This window comes from Eschrichtius robustus, chromosome 16, assembly GCF_028021215.1.
Source record: "Eschrichtius robustus isolate mEscRob2 chromosome 16, mEscRob2.pri, whole genome shotgun sequence".
Taxonomy (NCBI): Eukaryota; Metazoa; Chordata; class Mammalia; order Artiodactyla; family Eschrichtiidae; genus Eschrichtius; species Eschrichtius robustus.
The window spans coordinates 74,747,374-74,764,980 of NC_090839.1; the positions used below are offsets into that span (position 1 = coordinate 74,747,374).

General features: G+C 45.2%; 1 pseudogene; it reads right to left on the reverse strand.

The window, feature by feature from the left end:
* Positions 1 to 3,489: 3,489 nt before the first annotated feature.
* Positions 3,490 to 9,431, reverse strand: LOC137750436 (ER degradation-enhancing alpha-mannosidase-like protein 1 pseudogene; annotated as a pseudogene).
* Positions 9,432 to 17,607: the final 8,176 nt, after the last annotated feature.

Genomic DNA, 17,607 nt, shown 5'->3' on the forward strand with positions numbered 1-17,607 from the left:
GATCTCAATGATTTTTTTAAGAGCCACAATTCTCTCTTGGTGTCATTAGACTAAAAATTCTGAACAATCTAAGGCTGATTCTAGGACAGTTTTGAGTAGGTTAGCAGGGGATTTCCCCAGAGTTGGAGTTCAGAGTAGTATTTTAGGAGAATCTTAACACTGCAATAAGGATGGATTGATATTGTATCAATTTCTATCCTCATTACAGTAAAAGAATCAGTGTGGTATTAGAATTTTACTGCCTGCAATGTTTGGTGAATTACAGCGAGGTCTAATATGATTTCCTGCACTATATTCTGTTTAGATTGACAGGTTTCTCTGGGCATTTCTCAATAGACAGATAAAGCACTAGACAGGGGATTAGCTCTCTTGGAAGTTAAGAGAGGAGGTGCTAGGGGATGTCGGTAGCTTGTGGGGATGCATTCTGATGGAAGAGCCCAGAGGGAGTGAAACGTTCACAGCATACAGAACGCCAAGGGCTGGGAACATATTATAGGGTACGGCCCCACCCTGTGGAGTAACTCCCCCTGGGGACCCAGGACAGCAACAACCAGAAAAGAAAGACTAATGGATGTCCCCTTGGGACGACATCATAAGGAGAAATAAATCACACCCAACGACTCTCTAGGGAATCAATTTTTTTTCTGCTGAAGAAAAGCTTCTGATTCAGATTTAACTCTCACGTATTGGACAGCGGCAACTCTGAGTACCGTCAACACTCGTTATCTCATCCCAGACTCCCACAGTCCTGTTGGATAAACTATCATTATTATCCTCACCATCATCAGCATCGTTTTAGATCAGGTTCCCTGGAAACGGACTCTGAAATGGAGAACTGCAGAAGGTTTACTCAGGATTAATCTCTGGAGACAGACCTGTGAGGAAGCTGGGATGGCAGGATTGGGCGGAAAGGGAAACTGACCAGCCACGTGGCTGCAACTGAGGACTCAGAAGCTCCCACAGGGGACTCAGGAGTGCAATGGCCTTTAGAGTTATCCCCAACTGACACAAGGGGGCTGCTCCTTTCTGTCTGTACGTCAGCCACTCATGGGCTGGGGCCACCGCAGAGAAGGGGCATAATCTTGGCAAGGCAGTCAGTTTCCTGGTGTGGAGGGCAGAGCTCTCAACAGCCAATATCCCCAGCAGCCCGGGGGAAGAGTGTTAGCCCCGAAGAGGGTAGTTGGCAGAATATCACAATATTCATCATTAAGTCATCAATTCAGTGAGTATCACTGAATTAATCAGTTCAGTGTTTATTAATGATCATCATCAACATTATCACTTAGAAGAAGAGGCTCAATAGAATCAAGCAACTTACCCAAGGTCGTATAGTAGCTGGTAACTGGACCCTCAGTTCCTCTGGTTCCTAGGTCAGTGTGCTTTCTCTTCCCTGCCCACTTCCTCAGCCTCCCTTCACTTCTCTCAGGAGTCCAGTTAAGGATGGAGGATGGCGAGGTAGATGATGAAGGAATGGGTGACTCTCAATCAAGGAATCAGAAACTCTGGTGGAAGGGGTCTAGGAACACCTTTCCTTAAGTAAACACCAGTGAACACCTACACGTGGCAGGCATTATTCTGGGCCCTTTTCTCATGGATTTCTTATTCTAGTCAAATAAGTTTATATTCTGGGGATCCTAGAAACCCACAATGGAGAAAATCAGGAGTAGCTGAGATTGGTTAAGTGGAGGTGGGGTCTCCTTTGAGAAAATAAGAAAGGTCCTTATTGTCTATATTAATTGGTACTGTATTTAGCTGCAAGTAACAGGAAACCCAACTGGCAGTAAGAAAGTTTATTATTCTGTTCTTGAAAACTATGAGTATTTTATTGAACATAAGAGAATACTGAAGTATGCAAGACTATCTTACATGGTAGCTGTGCAGCTAGATGGAAATTCCTATACTGTTGTGGATGGCAGACTTCTGTTCTCTCACTTCTACTTCAGACTGGATTTTGGTGTAGTTTGGTCTCAATTGATGTCTATTTTTGGATGAGGGAAGAGTGATGTTAACAGATGAAGTCAAGCCAACCATCCAGTTAGTCTGTGGCATGTAGGTGCTCTTTAAGGTCAGGGAATATGTCCTCTCATCAGAAACATAATGGCAATCATAGCTGAGAGTGATGACTTCTAATGAATGAGATTTAGGCTTGTGTACAGGTTTTACATATGGTCCTGCCCTCTTCAGAAGAAGATTTGTTTTATGGTGATTTCCCAAGGTATGTGTCCACAGATAAAACATGGCCCTTGATCATCAACATGCATCAGTTTCCAGACTTTTGTACTAGATTCTCTTCATCAAATGGAAGATAAAAGTATTTATACATATCCCTGAAAAAGAAACTTCCATCCAGTTCTCTTTTTTTCATGTTTTAGAAAAAATATTTAATGTCATAGGAAGTATTTATGATATTAGATTAAGTGAAAGATGAATACAGAATATATATTGTATGATCCCAAGTTGTAAAAATGGAGAAAAATAAACTAGAATGTTAACAATTATGATTATCTTTGGGTTATGGGATGAAGGGTGATTTTTATTTTCTTACACTATACCTCATTTCCAACAATGAGTAGTGATTAAGACTATGTATGGGCTTAGACTCAATGTTTTAATCCTACCACTTACTTGAATGAGTTAAATAACCTCTCTGAGCCTCATTTTCTTGCATGTAAAATCCATTTCTTCTTTTATTTGCTTTTGCCACAGTGTAGTGGAGCACACCCACATAGGACTTTTGTGTACTTTTCCAGACTCTGTAGAAAATCATGCCCACAAAAAGATAGAAAGGATTCTTGGGTGCCTGACAGAAGTGTTATGAAGACTCCACTAATTCTGGTCTCAGCCGATAGAAGAGAACATCAGAGGCCTGGAGATACCAGTTAAACTTCTTAGGAAGGGCTCTGTATCTTTTCTATACAGCATAGTAAAAAGTGTAGAGGCAGATGGCAACTTACTAGACCACAGCTTGGGGAAGTAGGCCCTCAGAGAGTCAACCCAGGAGTTTATCAGCTGCCCATTGGACATGTTTACCTTGACATAGAGAAGGACCCATCCTTTGTTTCAGGCCACTGGATCTCTCCTTAGGTAAGAATACTGAATACTCTGGTATATAGCTGTCGTAGTCTGCTCAGGCTGCCATAACAAAATACCATAGACTGGGGAGCTTAAACAACAGGCATTTAGTTTTGCACAGCTCTGGAGGCTAGAAATCCCAGCTCAAGATGCCAGTCCGTTTGGTTCCTGATGGGAGCTCTCTTCCTGGCCTATAGATGGCTCCCTTCTCGCTGTGTACTCACATGGCAGAGAGAGAGAGAGAGAAAGAAAGAGAAGGAAAGAGAGAGCAGGTGCTCTGGTGTCTGCTTATAAGGACACTAATCCTATCAGATCAGGACCTCATTTAACCCTAATTATCTCCAGAAAGGCCCTTGCTCCAAATACAGTCGCATTAGGGGTTAGGTTTTCAATATAGGGATTTGGGGAGCACACAATTCAGTCCACAGCAGTGGCCTTAAACATTTGTAGGTCTTATTTTTCTCCAAAGAGAAAGATTTCAAGAAATATTCTTGGAAGTAATCCAGCCCAACATCCAAGCTCCCGTGCTTTCCAACTCAATAACCCAACTCAAGGTTCACAATATTCCTAGTGTTCTAGGAGTTCCAAAGAGCTTTCATCTGGCCACCCTAGTCATCACCTAAGAATCCCAAATTCCACCAACAGAGAGCCAGCTCTGGCTGTCCACTGTTGCTGTCTTTAGACCAGAGGATAGAGGATTCCTGTCTTAGCGTTTTCAAAGGCAGGGAGTGGTCACACAGTTGGGTCATGAACTATGGACAATAATCCATTATCATCATCCTTAACTGTCATATCACCAGTGGGCATTTTGGAATCCATTATTATTTTATGGTCAGATGGGAAACTTCCTAGGACCCTTACGATAGTGTCAAAGACTTGGAAAGCTGATTCTCTGTGAAATCAAGCTGTGTTGATCAGTAACGTCACTGCTTTCTGGAGCTCAAGGCCCCCCAGAAGATGCTTTGCCTACATCTCATTGGCCAGCACTGGGCCAGTTGGTCAAAACTAACAGCAAGGAAGTCTGGGAGCGTGAGTATCTGGCATTCCAAGATGAGAAGTGAGTTTTGCCAGCAAAAAGGGAGCTGAGAATGGCTCTCAGGTGTTCTACCAACATGTGACCATGATTTTGAACAGCCCAGATGAAAAGGAGGTTGTCAGAGGAAGGAGAAAATGGAGCTGGGCATGAGGTGAATGACTCAGTAAAGGAGGCCAGGATTCGAAATGGATTTCAGCCCTAGCAGGGAAATGCAGCAGGAAGTGCAGAGGACCAGGACAGAGGCCATGGGCAATTAGACAAGGATGCTCCATCTTGTTTCTCACATAGATGCCCCGGGGGTTAGGTTCATGCCTCATGCCCCTCCTAGAAGAGCAAGTTACAACACTGGGTGAGGACCTTGTAAGGGGATCAGGCTCAGGGTAACTGGTTCAGCAGCGTCATTTGGGGCAGGGAAAGGAGTGGTAATGAGCATCTTAAAAGATAACGCACTTTGATCACTTTGTGCATGTGTTTCATGGTCTTGCTTGAACTCTGCCTTCTCCAGTGATTGTTCACCATAGCCTTAACAATTCTATCTATGTGTTATCTTTAGTGACTATTTTAAAATTATTTTATTTATTTTTATTTTTTAGAAAATTTTATATTATATCAGACTGTAATTGATTTACAATGTTGTGTTAGTTCCAGGTGTACAGCAAAGTGATTCAGTTATACATATGCATATATCTATTCTTCTTCAAATTCTTTTCCCATTTAGGTTATTACTGAATATTGAGCAGAGTTCCCTGTGCTATGCAGTAAGTCCTTGCTGGTTATCTATTTTAAGTATAGTAGTGTGTATATGTCAATCCCAAACGACCAATGTATCCCTCCCCCCACCTTTCCCCTTTGGTAACCATAAGTTTGTTTTCTATGTCTGTGAGTCTGTTTCTGTTTTGTAAATAAGTTCATTTTATCATTTTTTTAGATTCTGCCTATAAGCGACATCATATGTTATTTGCCTTTCTCTGTCTGACTTACTTCACTTAGTATGATCATCTCCAGGTCCATCCACGTTGCTGCAAATGACATTATTTCATTCTTTTTTAATGGCTGAGTAATATTCCATTGTATATATGTACCACATCTTCTTTATCCATTCATCTGTCAATGGACATTTAGGTTGCTTCCATGCCTTGGCTATTGTAAATACTGCTGCAATGAACATTGGGGTGCATGTATCCTTTCAAACCATGGTTTTCTCCAGATATATGCCCAGGAGTGGGATTGCTGGATCATATAGTAGCTCTGTTTTTAGTTTTTTAAGGAACCTCCATACTGTTCTCCCTAGTGGCTATATTTAGTGACTATTTGAAAAGCTCCAATTTTAGAGAATGTGCTGAGAGGTAATGACCCATTATCACCCAGTTCTCCTTGAAGCTATGCTTCCCTCACCCAACCACATCCCACTTTTCTCCCCTTCTAAGAAGACTAGACATTGGCCAGATCAGGGATGAGGACAAAAGATGAATTGCTGATGAATTTCAAGCCCCCTCAGAAGTGAGAGAGGAGTATTGTACTTGCCCCCTGAGTGCAAGTATAATGATAAAGAAATGATAACTCTAGCTTCTGTCTATTAAAGCATCACTTTTGTACTTGGAGAGTGGTTTTCAGCCTTGGCAATGCATTAGAATCACCTGAGATATTTTAAGAGATTCTAATATTCATGCTCAAATTAGAATCTCTAGAGGTGGTGTCCAGACATCAGCAAATTTTTGGAAGGTTCTCAGTGATGCTGGTGTACAGAAGAGTTTGAGAATCATTGTACTAGACAGTGTTCTAAAAGCTTTAGATAGGTGATCACTTTTAATCCTCACAACGACCCATTAAAGGAAGGTACCAATAATATGCCCATTTGCGGATAAATGAACTGGGGTTCAGAGAGATTAGGCCATCAGCTAGAGGTTACATAGTTCAAGACAACAATACTGAGACTCAGTCCTGAGTCTGTCTGACTCCTGGGTCCCGCTCCCCACCGCTTCACAAGGCTGCAGCTACAGGAAACAGGTCGTTCTGTCTGACAGCCGGGGTGAGGATGCAGCAGGCTTCTCTGCTGACAACACCCAAGATTGCTCCCAAACGGTGTCCCCCTGACTTTGTCTGGGGAAACCTAATTGCTGCAATTGTGTTATAAAATTATCACTTTACCCGTGCAAATGGGCCAGAGCGACCGGTTGTCTATTCCTGTGGTTCTCCCGGATTATTAAATGAACAGCTGCCTCCAAATATGTTTGCAGCCGCCTAATTCAATGGCTCCGTGTACTTGCATATTTATGGCTCCCAATCCACAGCCCAGGCTCGCAGGACTCCTCCAATGGGCCTCTAAAAGTGAATTTATCTTGACAATTTAAATAAATACACTTCCATTGGCTTTAGTGACTCCTCCAGATTTCAGTGAGTCCCTTGATGGAAAGGAAGTCAGAGATGGGGGCAGAGGGGGGGGTGTCAGGTATGGGTCTCACGGGCAAGTGTAGCAGAAGGAACAAACCATTGAGATGGTGGAGAGAGAACCCCAAAATGGTGAGGCACTAGCATTCCAAGTTCCACTTTGCTGATTTCAAGTGTTGAGACTTTGGGCAAGCTATTCAATTGATCTAAACCCCTTGTTCTTCATCTATAAAATGGGAATAACCAATTCATACACAGGGTTATAGAGAGAATTTGATGAAACAATGCAATTTCCTGAGCTTCTATCATTCTTGTTTTGCCTTCATGCACTTGTACCTCCAGGGTGATAGGTTCCTTAATTCTCCCCCTGTAAATTGACCCACTTCTATTCTTAACTTGGATATTATTTATCCATGACCTTATTAAGAACATCTTGCAAATCTCAACATCATTGGCTTTCCTAACACACAGTAAAATGGTGGATGACTTTAAAAACTGAATCCCTCCATATGCCACTTTAGTGGTACCCGGAGTGCCCTTGGGGAGAGTCTGCACGGCGGAGGGTGTGGCCATAGCTGAGCACAGCGCATAGGAGATAGTCCGTACTTACTTGTCTCATCCTCTTCTTTTCTCAATGCCAGCCTCACGGGTGAGAAAGATTCAAATACGGCAAAATTGATTGAAAGTCCCTGCCGAGTGCCTGGTGTGGGGACCGTGGGCCAGCTCAGCTGTCGGGAGGGAACAGAGTCAGCTACTGTGCTGGCAAAGGCTGACCACACCCCGGCTTCTTGTCCCGGTTTGGAGCAGCCATGAATTAACGGCATGGACTCCAGCCGGGCTGCCTGGGCTCAAGCCTTAGCTGTGTCAGCTACTAGCAAAGCCACCGTCAGCAGACCTCCAACCATCTGGGCCTCAGTGTCTTCATCTGCAAGATGGAGAGAATGATAACTACATTATAGGGTCAGTGTGAGGATGAGACCGTGTGCACACCTTCAAACAGTGCCTGGTACAGAGCAAGTAGCCATTAAAGGGTTATTAAGGCTTTAAAGATATTTTTTAAATGCACTGGAGTACACATCAGTTTGCGCTCCATCTTGCCTTCCCTCCCTCCCTCCCTCCCTTCCTTCCTCCCTCCCACCCTCCCTTCCTTCCTTCCTCCCTTCCTTCCTTCCTCCCTCCCTCCCTTCCTTCCTTCCTCCCTCCTTCCCTCCCTCCCTCCCCCTCTTCCTTCCTTCCTTCCTCCCTCCCTTCCTTCCTTCCTCCCTTCCTTTCTTCCTTCCTTTTCTTCCTTCCTTCCTCCTCCCTCCCTTCCCTCCTCTCTTCTTCCCTCTGTCCTTTCCTTCCCTCCCATCTCCCTTATTTCCTTCCTCCCTCCCTGGGTCCTGTCTTCTTCCCGCACACACAGAGGGCCTCCCATCCCTCAGATACTTGTTCAGACTCCTTCCTATACACGGTAAGTCTTAATTAACCAATTTTGCAGGTGAAACTGAAGGCTGCAGCTTGGAGAAAATCAGTGACTTGCACAGGTTCACACAGCCAGTGCATGCCTGAGCCTGCATCTTTTCCCTGAATTGCACAGTGAAAGTAATACAAACTTGGGGAAATTAAGATGATTCCTCCACGAGCCACCTAACGCATTGCATGTACCTCCAGTATTACACATCGCTCTTGGAGATATTCTGGAACAGTGTTTGTTAAGGAGCAAGCTTTGACTTTTGAATTAGAGTCTCCTCCTGTGTCTGAAGTGCATGTGAGAGCACAGAATGTAACAGTTAGGAGGGTGGCCTCTGGAGCCAGACTGCCTGGGTTTAACTCTGGTTCCTCCCCTTTTTGGTCATGAGATGCTGGGCACGTCCCTCCACGTTCCTGATCCTCAGTCTTTGTATCTGAAAGATGGGGATACTATAATAACGCGCTTGCCTCCTGAGGTGGATATGAGGAATAAAAAGGCAACACAAGAGAAGTGCTCAAGGCAGCACCTGCTAAGCACCAATAAATATTAGTTATTGTTTTCATTATTCTGAGCATTCTAAGAAACTACAAGGCAACTGTTCAAATGCAAGCTGATGTCTATAGCAGTAGTGGGATCCAGACACTCCCCTCCATCAAGAGAATCTGCCTGCATTCAAATCCACCTGCCACCTATAGGCTGTGTGACCCTGAGTAGGTTCTTACCCTCTCTGAGCCTCAGTTTTCTTACCTAGAACAGGAGAATAATAGTAGTATCTGCCTCAAACTGATTGTGAGGATTAAATAAAGTAACACAAGAGAAGCACTTAGGGCAGAGCCTGACACATGATACACAGAAAATAATCTTAAAGGTGAACTATTATTATGAGGCTGAGTTCTGCTCAGTTCCATTGCATGGATGCCAAGTTTAGGGGACAGACATTGCGTATCTTTTTTTTCCTTTTTAAATCACCAGCCCTAAACTTATTTATTACCTGATGCTCCCTCTCTCTTTAGGTAAACACACCTGGGGATGCTCCCGATGTTTGCAGCTGGCAGGATCCTCAGCCGCCTCAGTGGGCAGCACCGCCAGCTGGGCTCTCCGCTTGGGGAACTGCATTGCTCCAAAGACAACGGGGAGTGGCCAGAGGCCACGAAGGGAGGGTCTGAGCAGGGCAGGAGGAGAGGAAAGAATCACCTCTGAGTGTCTGCCTTGCCTTCTACTTTTCCTCAGGAGAATCATAAATTACCCCCCTTTACCTGCTCACCACGGCTCCCACGGAAATTACATTCACAGCCTGTATTTTAAATCCTATATACTGTGTGGTTTAATCTGGAATTTTTTTCCACTCTAATAGGGCACTTTAATAACATTCACAGCTCGACAAAGAGCTAGGGGAAAATACACGAGGCTCTCCAGGCGTCGGATTCCTGGGCACTGCTGAGATGGGACCTTGTCACAGCTCTCTCCCGGAGAGTGACTCATGCTTACGTAGGAAAGAGCCTGTGTCTCCGCTCCAGCAGGCACTGAGACAGTAGGCTGGGGTGCTGAGTGTCAGGAGGCAGAACTCCTGGAGGGAAGAAGGAATGGAAGACCAGGAGGTAGGCGGGGGTAAGGATCGAGGTTACCGCCACGTGGGCTCCTCCTGGGAAGCCTGTGACCCCACAGGGGACGGCCCGGGTCCAGCGGTCGTCCTTGAAGCACGTCCTGCTCCCTTCTGCCAGTGAGGGCTCCGTGTCCTCACTGCCAGAGATAACGGAGTGATGAAATGTCCCCAGGGCCCGCACACCCTGGCAAGTGGCTGCTTTCATTCTGTTTTGCGGCTTTTGCCTTCTGATGTCTGCAGAGGTCTTTGACATTAACATGCACGGGCTGACGCCTGCTCTGTGCCAGGTTCTGTGAGGGATACAGAGATGAATAATATACAGCCACTGCCCTTGAAGAGCTCACAAACCAGTGGGAAGATAGATGTGAGCTCCCAGCAGTGAGAGTTCAACAATGACGGCGGTTGCACATCGCGAGCCCACCTGGATCTGGCGCCGGGCTGAGCCTCACTCATTTATTTACTAATTATTACACAAGTGCCAAGAACTTTTTTTTTTTGTTTCCAAGGCCTGGAATAAAATAGTGAACCACACCGTGGTCCCCTACCTTCACAGGGTTTAGATACCCCATGGTGGTGTTGAGGAGAGACAAACAGGAAATAGATAGAAAACGAAGTATATAATAAATCCTAGAGGTAATAATTTAAAATACAGAGTAAGTGGAGAGGGACTGGAGTGACATTTTTATGGGGAGTAGGTCTGAGAAAGTCTCTCCAATGAATGAATGAAGTAAAAGTGAGTGATGGGATACCTGGGGGAAGAACCTTCCAGGTTGGGGACACAGCAAGTGTAAAGGCCCTGAGGCATGTGTGGACTGTCCAAGGAACACAGCGAGGAGGCTGAAGCAGAGAGAGAGGGCGGTTGGTGGGAAATGATACCAGAGAAGTCTTACAGGCCCAGGGAAGGATTTGGGATTTAATTTTGAGGACAATGAAAAAATTGTTGGAGGATTTCAAATCAGAGGGGTCACATTAAGTTTTCAAAGAATTACTGTGGCTTCAGTGTCGGGGATGAACTGCAGGGACCAATGTAAAACCGGGGACTGGTTAGGAGGCCCGAAGGGGCAGGCACTATTCTTACTATTGCATAGATAGAAAAGGTAAGGCTTGAAGCTGAAACTTATCCATGGTCAACCCTAGTAAGTGAAAAAGCGAGAGGATACAGTCAGGATGTTCTGACTCCAGAATCTCTGCCATTAACCCCTGTGATCTACCATCTCCTTGATAACCAGAGTAAAAGGCAGAATGTGATCTGTATTGAATGCGGCTCAAACATCTCCCCTGGAGGTTCAGAGGAGGACCAAACCACGCTGATGGGTGACTTCACACTCAGGTAGGGCTTCATAGTGGAAGTGACAGCGTGTTGGTCCTTGAAGGAAAGGATACATTTGGTTGGATAGAGAGAGAAGAAGATGCCTCCTAGATATGAATGATAATGCAAGAAAAGGCCTGGGGATGGGAAAAGAAGGAATGACATAGTTCAGGAAAACTAGAACATTGGGAACCTCTCCAAGAGGTGTTCCTGGAGGCTGAACAGGTAGCTAGACCATAACAGATATAAAACGCTAAACTGAAGAATTGTTGATTAGGAGCCAGTAAATATCTTCAGCCTGCAAGTGGTGGGAAGAAGTTGATTCATTACAGAGGTGAGCCTTGGGGATCTTGAGGGTGTCACCTGAGAGCTGGGTTTCCACAGCTCTGCTCATCAAAGCCCCACCAGGACAGTATCCAGCATGGATTCCACATGAACCTGAGAGTCTGGGACCAAGGTGGTGTCATTTGTGGAAACAGGGACAACAGATAAAAGAAATCGTTATTTATAAAAAGATAACCCACTTGGTTTTAGACATACTGAAATAAAAGAAGACTTTATTTTAGCAGCATTGACAATTCACCAGATCCAATTCTAAGTACTTTACAACAATTGACACATTAAATACTCATAATCCTAGGAAGGAGGTTTTCTCTTATTATCCTTGTTTCGCAGACACGCAAAGGTTAAACTGTCTCCCCGAGTGAGCCTCGGAGCCTGGATTCAAACCTGGGAATTTTGGGCTCCAGAGTCCATTCTTTAGACAACTAGGCCATGACGTCATCCTGGTGAATGTCAATGTCAAACCAATGATCTACAAATGGCTGAGCCTCCCATATTACTTGAGTCTGACAAAAGAAAATGACTCCTATTGTCCCGCAAGCCTCCAAGTTTAGGGCATTCAGATTTACTTAGCTCTATATAGCAGGTAATCCTGAAGCACCTCCTAGGTCCTACAATTGCCATGTTCCCACCATTATGACAAGAATCCACTGTCACATCGAGTTCACCATTATACTACTAGTGCCTATAAAAACACCTGGAACAAAATTACTGCTCAATAAATATTCACTGAGAGGAAATAAAAGAAGGAAGAGGGAAGGAAAGCAGACAGGAAGAAGGAGAGAGGGAGGGAGGAAATAAACCAGTTTTTTATAAATATTTTTAATAACCTAACATCCTGCAGACAAATTTTTAGAGACCAATTCTGCCCCTCTTTGAGTCAGCAAAAAATTATACACACACACACACACACACAATCTTTGGCCAGTCTGTCAGGCTTGTCATAGCCTGGGATTGGGCAGTTAGCAGGTCATAGTCTCAAGAACTTGATCCCCATTTGAGTACAATAGACTCAGAACTACTTGTCCAAATAACCTTCTCACACATGAGGAAACTGGGGCTCCAACAGAGGCCCAGAGACAGAAGGTGACTTGGCTAGTATCACCGAGGGAGGGAGGGCAGAGCTGCAGGTAGGACCCAGGTTTCCTAAATCCCGGTCCTCTTTTCTTTTTCCACATGATGGAGAGGACCAGGAGAAAATCTTTCCCCTCTGCCACCCTTCAGCCACCTCTGACCTTCCTGTTTACTTCATTCCCAGTAGTCAGAAAAACAGTGTCTGCCAGCCCTCAGAGGTATCTCAGCCATCACACCTGGACAGGGGAAGCCCTTGCTAAGGCAGGAGCAGCGAAGGCTGGGGCCATATGGCTGCTCACGATTCAGAAGTTGACATCGGCTCAGCCGCTTGCATGCTGCACTAAATCTTAACGTGAACAGACTGAAAATCACTCAGTTGCTCTTCAGGAACAGCGGTTTAATAAGATTAGGAGGAGTTGAGAACACTTGTTACATCCGAGGTATTGATATGAAAAGCTCAACATGTGGTTGAGAATTGGCGATGGAATTCTGAAATTACCAAGTGTTGGACACAGAGTCCAGTTCTCTGGCTTTGGCCATGTCAAGGCCAAATCTACTGCTCCTAGAAGAAAAGCCAGTTGTCCTTCATATAGAAGACCTTGTTGTCCTTGGAGACTAGTTACAGAATCACATCATTATTTATATTAGGAAGTTGTACAGAATGTCATATCTCCTTAAAGGAGAACAGCTGGCCTATGGACACACAGCCTGGGCAGGCTGGGAGCCGAACTAGGATACCACTCTGTTGATCTCAGTTGTAGGGGTCCTTGCCATTGCCATGCTTTTGTGCACACTTTCTCACTAATAAGGAAAGAAGGCAGGGCCATCTGTTACAGCCATCAATCATGGTGACATGGTGCAGAGAAGCCGATGGAAGTCACCACCATCCATTGTCCACCAAGGGAAGAACTATACTGAGGAAGCAGTGCATTGACACTGCACTCTAGAGTGAAGTGGGGCAGGAATGCAAGGGCTGTCATTTCACAAGTGTGTGAGGAAGGATCTGCGAGCAGGAGGAAGATGAGACAGGTGGGTATCTAAATGCATGTACATCTACATCTAGAAAGAGAGTGAAACCAAGGCATCCAGAATGAGGAATCCAAGTGGGGTCGTTTCAGGGGTCTGGGTATGTCTAGGGTACCGAAGGGAGAGAGAGCATAGAAAGGAAGTAAATGAGTGGCAGAGCCAGATGTACTCCATGCGCAGAGGGGGTGTATGAGTGGGTGTATGTATGTGTGTGGGTATGTTTGTGTACATGTGTGCAGATGTGCAACAGCGGTTGTGTGCATGTGTGTCTTTTATTTGTGTGTGTGTATAATTGAGAGAAACATTTGAGAGCTATCTCTGAAAATTCTCCTTTCAGAGGTACCTGTGCACTGAAGGCAAAAAGGGATGGAGACATTATTTCTGTCATTTTGGAGTTTAGGTCCATATGGGCTTGCGGTGGTTGCTGGGAGTTGGGGGAGGGAGGAATCAGGGGACGGAAGAGAGAAAGAGTCAGACAGAGAAAGAGAAACTGAGTCTGAGAGAGACAGACGGAGAAGATAGAGAGGCAGAGAGACAGAGAGGTAGAGACGGGGAGGCACCACCCAGCACAGAGGCTGCCAGCAGCTCTCAGCCCACCCCTGTCACCTCGAGGATCTTGCTCTCCAGGCGTGGTTTTAATCTCGCATGCTGTGATTACCCTGCCAATTTTATGGTATGTCAGTCCTCTACACGACTAGAAATTGCTTAGGAAAAGGTCTCTCTTTTTTTTTTTTTTCTCAAACCGCTAAAAGCAGCTCATCTCTGTTTCTGCTTTCTCTCAAATACAGTCTCAGAGAGGTAGGTGGATTCTCTGCAGCCCATCTCACTTCTGCAGCGAGGTGGCCAGGCCTCCAGGTTATCCTGGGAAGGAGGGGTGCGGGAGGAGAGAGACATTCCATTAGATCATGCCCCAGGTTGTTTAAGTGAAAAATGGAGAGAATAATAACAATACCTTTCCTGCCCTCACAGGTGACTCTAGAAGGGGAGAGTAAATCTCCAAGAGTTTCCTGGAAGGCAGATTTTATAGAAGCTGTGCAGGAGGGGCGGGCGAGGGGGCTGGCATGTTCAGAGATGGGGAGATATTTAGACCGGGGAGTCAGTGAATGTTTCAAGGAGGCACAAGCCAAAAGCCTTGAGTGAAGGTGACTGGGCAGCCAAGTTGTGGGTTTGGTTGGTTCTTGGTCAGAAACTTCTTTCAGAGTTGGATTCCAATCAGAGCAACCTGTCTGGAAAACTGAGCATCTGGTCCTCATGCTTTTAATATCATTTACCACAATTTGAGATTGACTTGAGAAATACAGTGGCTTGGTGACAACAGAAACAGCTGCAAGAACATGCATTGGGGGCCTCCCAAAGACCCCAGCCCCAGATGGAAGCAAGTGCACCCAGCAAACACTTATGGAGGGTTTACAATGTGCCCAGCATTTGGCTGGGTGCTGGGGCACAGCAGGGAACCCTGAGTCCTGCTCTCATGGAGATTAAAGGTAAGTGTGAAAAGATAGTTCAGAGTTGAGCCAATAATTAGATGATGGGGGTAGAGATAAGAGAGGTGTAGAAAATACAGCAATGGATTTGCTGGGTAATGATTCCCTGGGGACATTATGTATATTCATTAGGAAGGTCCATTGAGGAGACATTATTTGGGATGAAGTCTGAATGATGAGAAAGGAGATGTAGAAGCTTGAAGGTCACTGTAAGAGCATAGGTTTATTTCAAAGTGTAACCAGGAGCCATTGAAAGGTTTTAGTAGGGAAGTGATAGACCCCGGATGTTGGGTACAAAATGGATTGAAAAGACCAGAAGACAAAGGGACCAGTTAGGACTCCAGTGCAGCTGTCCAGGCAACAGTTGATGGGTGATAGTAGTGGAGATGATAAAATGTGGTTGTCTCACCACATGATGGATGGATGAATGGATACAATTAAAGAGACTAAAATAAGTGATGGCAAAAAAAAGTAGAGCAACTGGAACTCTCATATACTGCTGGTAGGAGTATGAACTGATATAAATGTTTAAAAAATTGCTTGACGGTATCTTCTAAAGCTCAAGATACATCTATCCTAAGCCCCAGAAGTTGACTCCTGGGAATATGTCCAACAAGAATGAGTACTCATGTCCGCACACACACACACAAAATGTAAAAGAATGTGTAACAGCTTTATTCATGGAAACCCCCAAACCGGAAAACCAAATGTCCATCAGCAGGAAAATAGATAAGTAAATAAACTATTGAATCCCCCAACAACGTGCAGGCAACTCACACAGATCATGGCGAGCAAAAGAAGTCTGTTGCAAAAGAGTATATACTATATGAGTCCATTAATGTGTGAGTCAAGAACGGGCGATAGGGTTCAGCATAGTGGTTACCTTAGAGGGATATTCACTGGAAAGGGACATGGGGGAGACTTCTCAGATGCTGGAAATGTATATCTTACAGATGGTAGCACAGGTGCATTCATGGGTAAAAGTGAAAGGAGCATAATACTTATATACAATTTTGTGTGTGAGTTTTGTATAAATTTTTCATTCATATGTAAAAATGAATGGAGTTTAATACTTCTATGCAATTGTGAGTGTAAGTTATACCCAAATGATAAAGTTAACAGAAATGAGGACATGTTTTAGAGGTAGATCCAAAGATACAATAGAACCTGCTGATAGATTTGGTGTGTGGTGAGAAGGAAACCAATGAGGCAAGTATTACTCTCGGGTTTCTGGCTTAAGCAGTTGGATGGATGGTGTCACATATTGGAGCACTTGATATCCAGGTGGGCAAGGCATATTACCTAAGGATCTTGGACGTCACTTGTCATTTACAGGTAAACAGTGAACTCTAAGGTCTAGAACCTTGGTTCATTCTCTTTATTTAGAGCATAAGGATCCAGCTTAAGACGGCAAAACTCTGTGTGGACGGCACAGCCTTGAGATGGAAGGAAACTGGATTGCTAAATTACAGCATGTAACACTGCTGGATCAATAGCTGATTGGATTATGATATGAGTAAGAAATATGCCATTGCCATAAGCCTATGAGATACAAAGGCTGTTGCGGCAACTGGAGTGAATTACCTTGACTAATACACCTGAGTTTGGAATGTAAGTACAAAAGGGCGAGGCTGCCGAAGAGTATGTGCTGGGTCTCTAAGGTCTGGTTAGCTCTGAGGAGCCCGGGGTGGAGTCAGCCAATGGAGTGAAGACAGATGGAGCTGAGCCCATCTGATGGAAATACCAAGGAATGACTGGGCTTTAAAGCCTCTGCTTTTGGGAGAAGAGTCTGGGAGCTAGGCTGTGATTGTCTGTGGACATTGGGGAACACAGCTGTGGGAGTGCTGCAACTAGGAGATGCAGAGAAACTCGTTGATTCATCCATCCATCCACCCATCCATCCATCCACTCACCCATCCATCCACCCACCCATCCATCCATCCACCCATCCATCCATCCATCCACCCATCCATCCATCCACTCACTCATCCATCCATCCACCCATCCATCCTCCATCTGCCCATCCATTTACTCATCCATTTACCCATCTACCCGTTCATCCACTCACCCATCCATCCATCCACTCACCCATCCATCCATCCACTCACTCATCCATCCATCCACTCACCCATCCATCCATCCACTCACTCATCCATCCATCCACTCACTCATCCATCCATCCACCCATCCATCCATCCACTCACTCATCCATCCATCCACCCATCCATCCTCCATCCACCCATCCATCCATCCACTCACCCATCCATCCATCCACTCACTCATCCATCCATCCACCCATCCATCCATCCACTCACTCATCCATCCATCCACCCATACATCCATCCATCCACCCATCCATCCTCCATCCGCCCATCCATTTACCCATCTACCCGTTCATCCATCCATCCATCCATCCATCCACCCATACATCCTCCATCCGCCCATCCATTTACTCATCCATTTACCCATCTACACGTTCATCCATCCATCCATCCATCCATCTATCCATCCATCCAATACTTCCCAGCACCTGCTGTGTGCTGAGCACTGTAGATGCAGAGGACAAATAAACAGTCATGGGCCCTGCCTTCTTGGAGCTCAAAGACTAGTGAGATGAGGAGTGGCTAACACCTTATTCTCAGGTCAACTCTTCAGAGAGAGGAATAGACACCTTGCTGCTTCCTTTACCCTGAAAACCCACCTTGGAGATTCTTTGGATACAGCTGGCCCAAGTTGCTCTAAGTAACTAGAGGAAGAAGCATGTTTAACCTCAGTGGGCAGGAGGAGGCTGCTGGAGCAGCTCTTAGCCTCAGGGGCTGT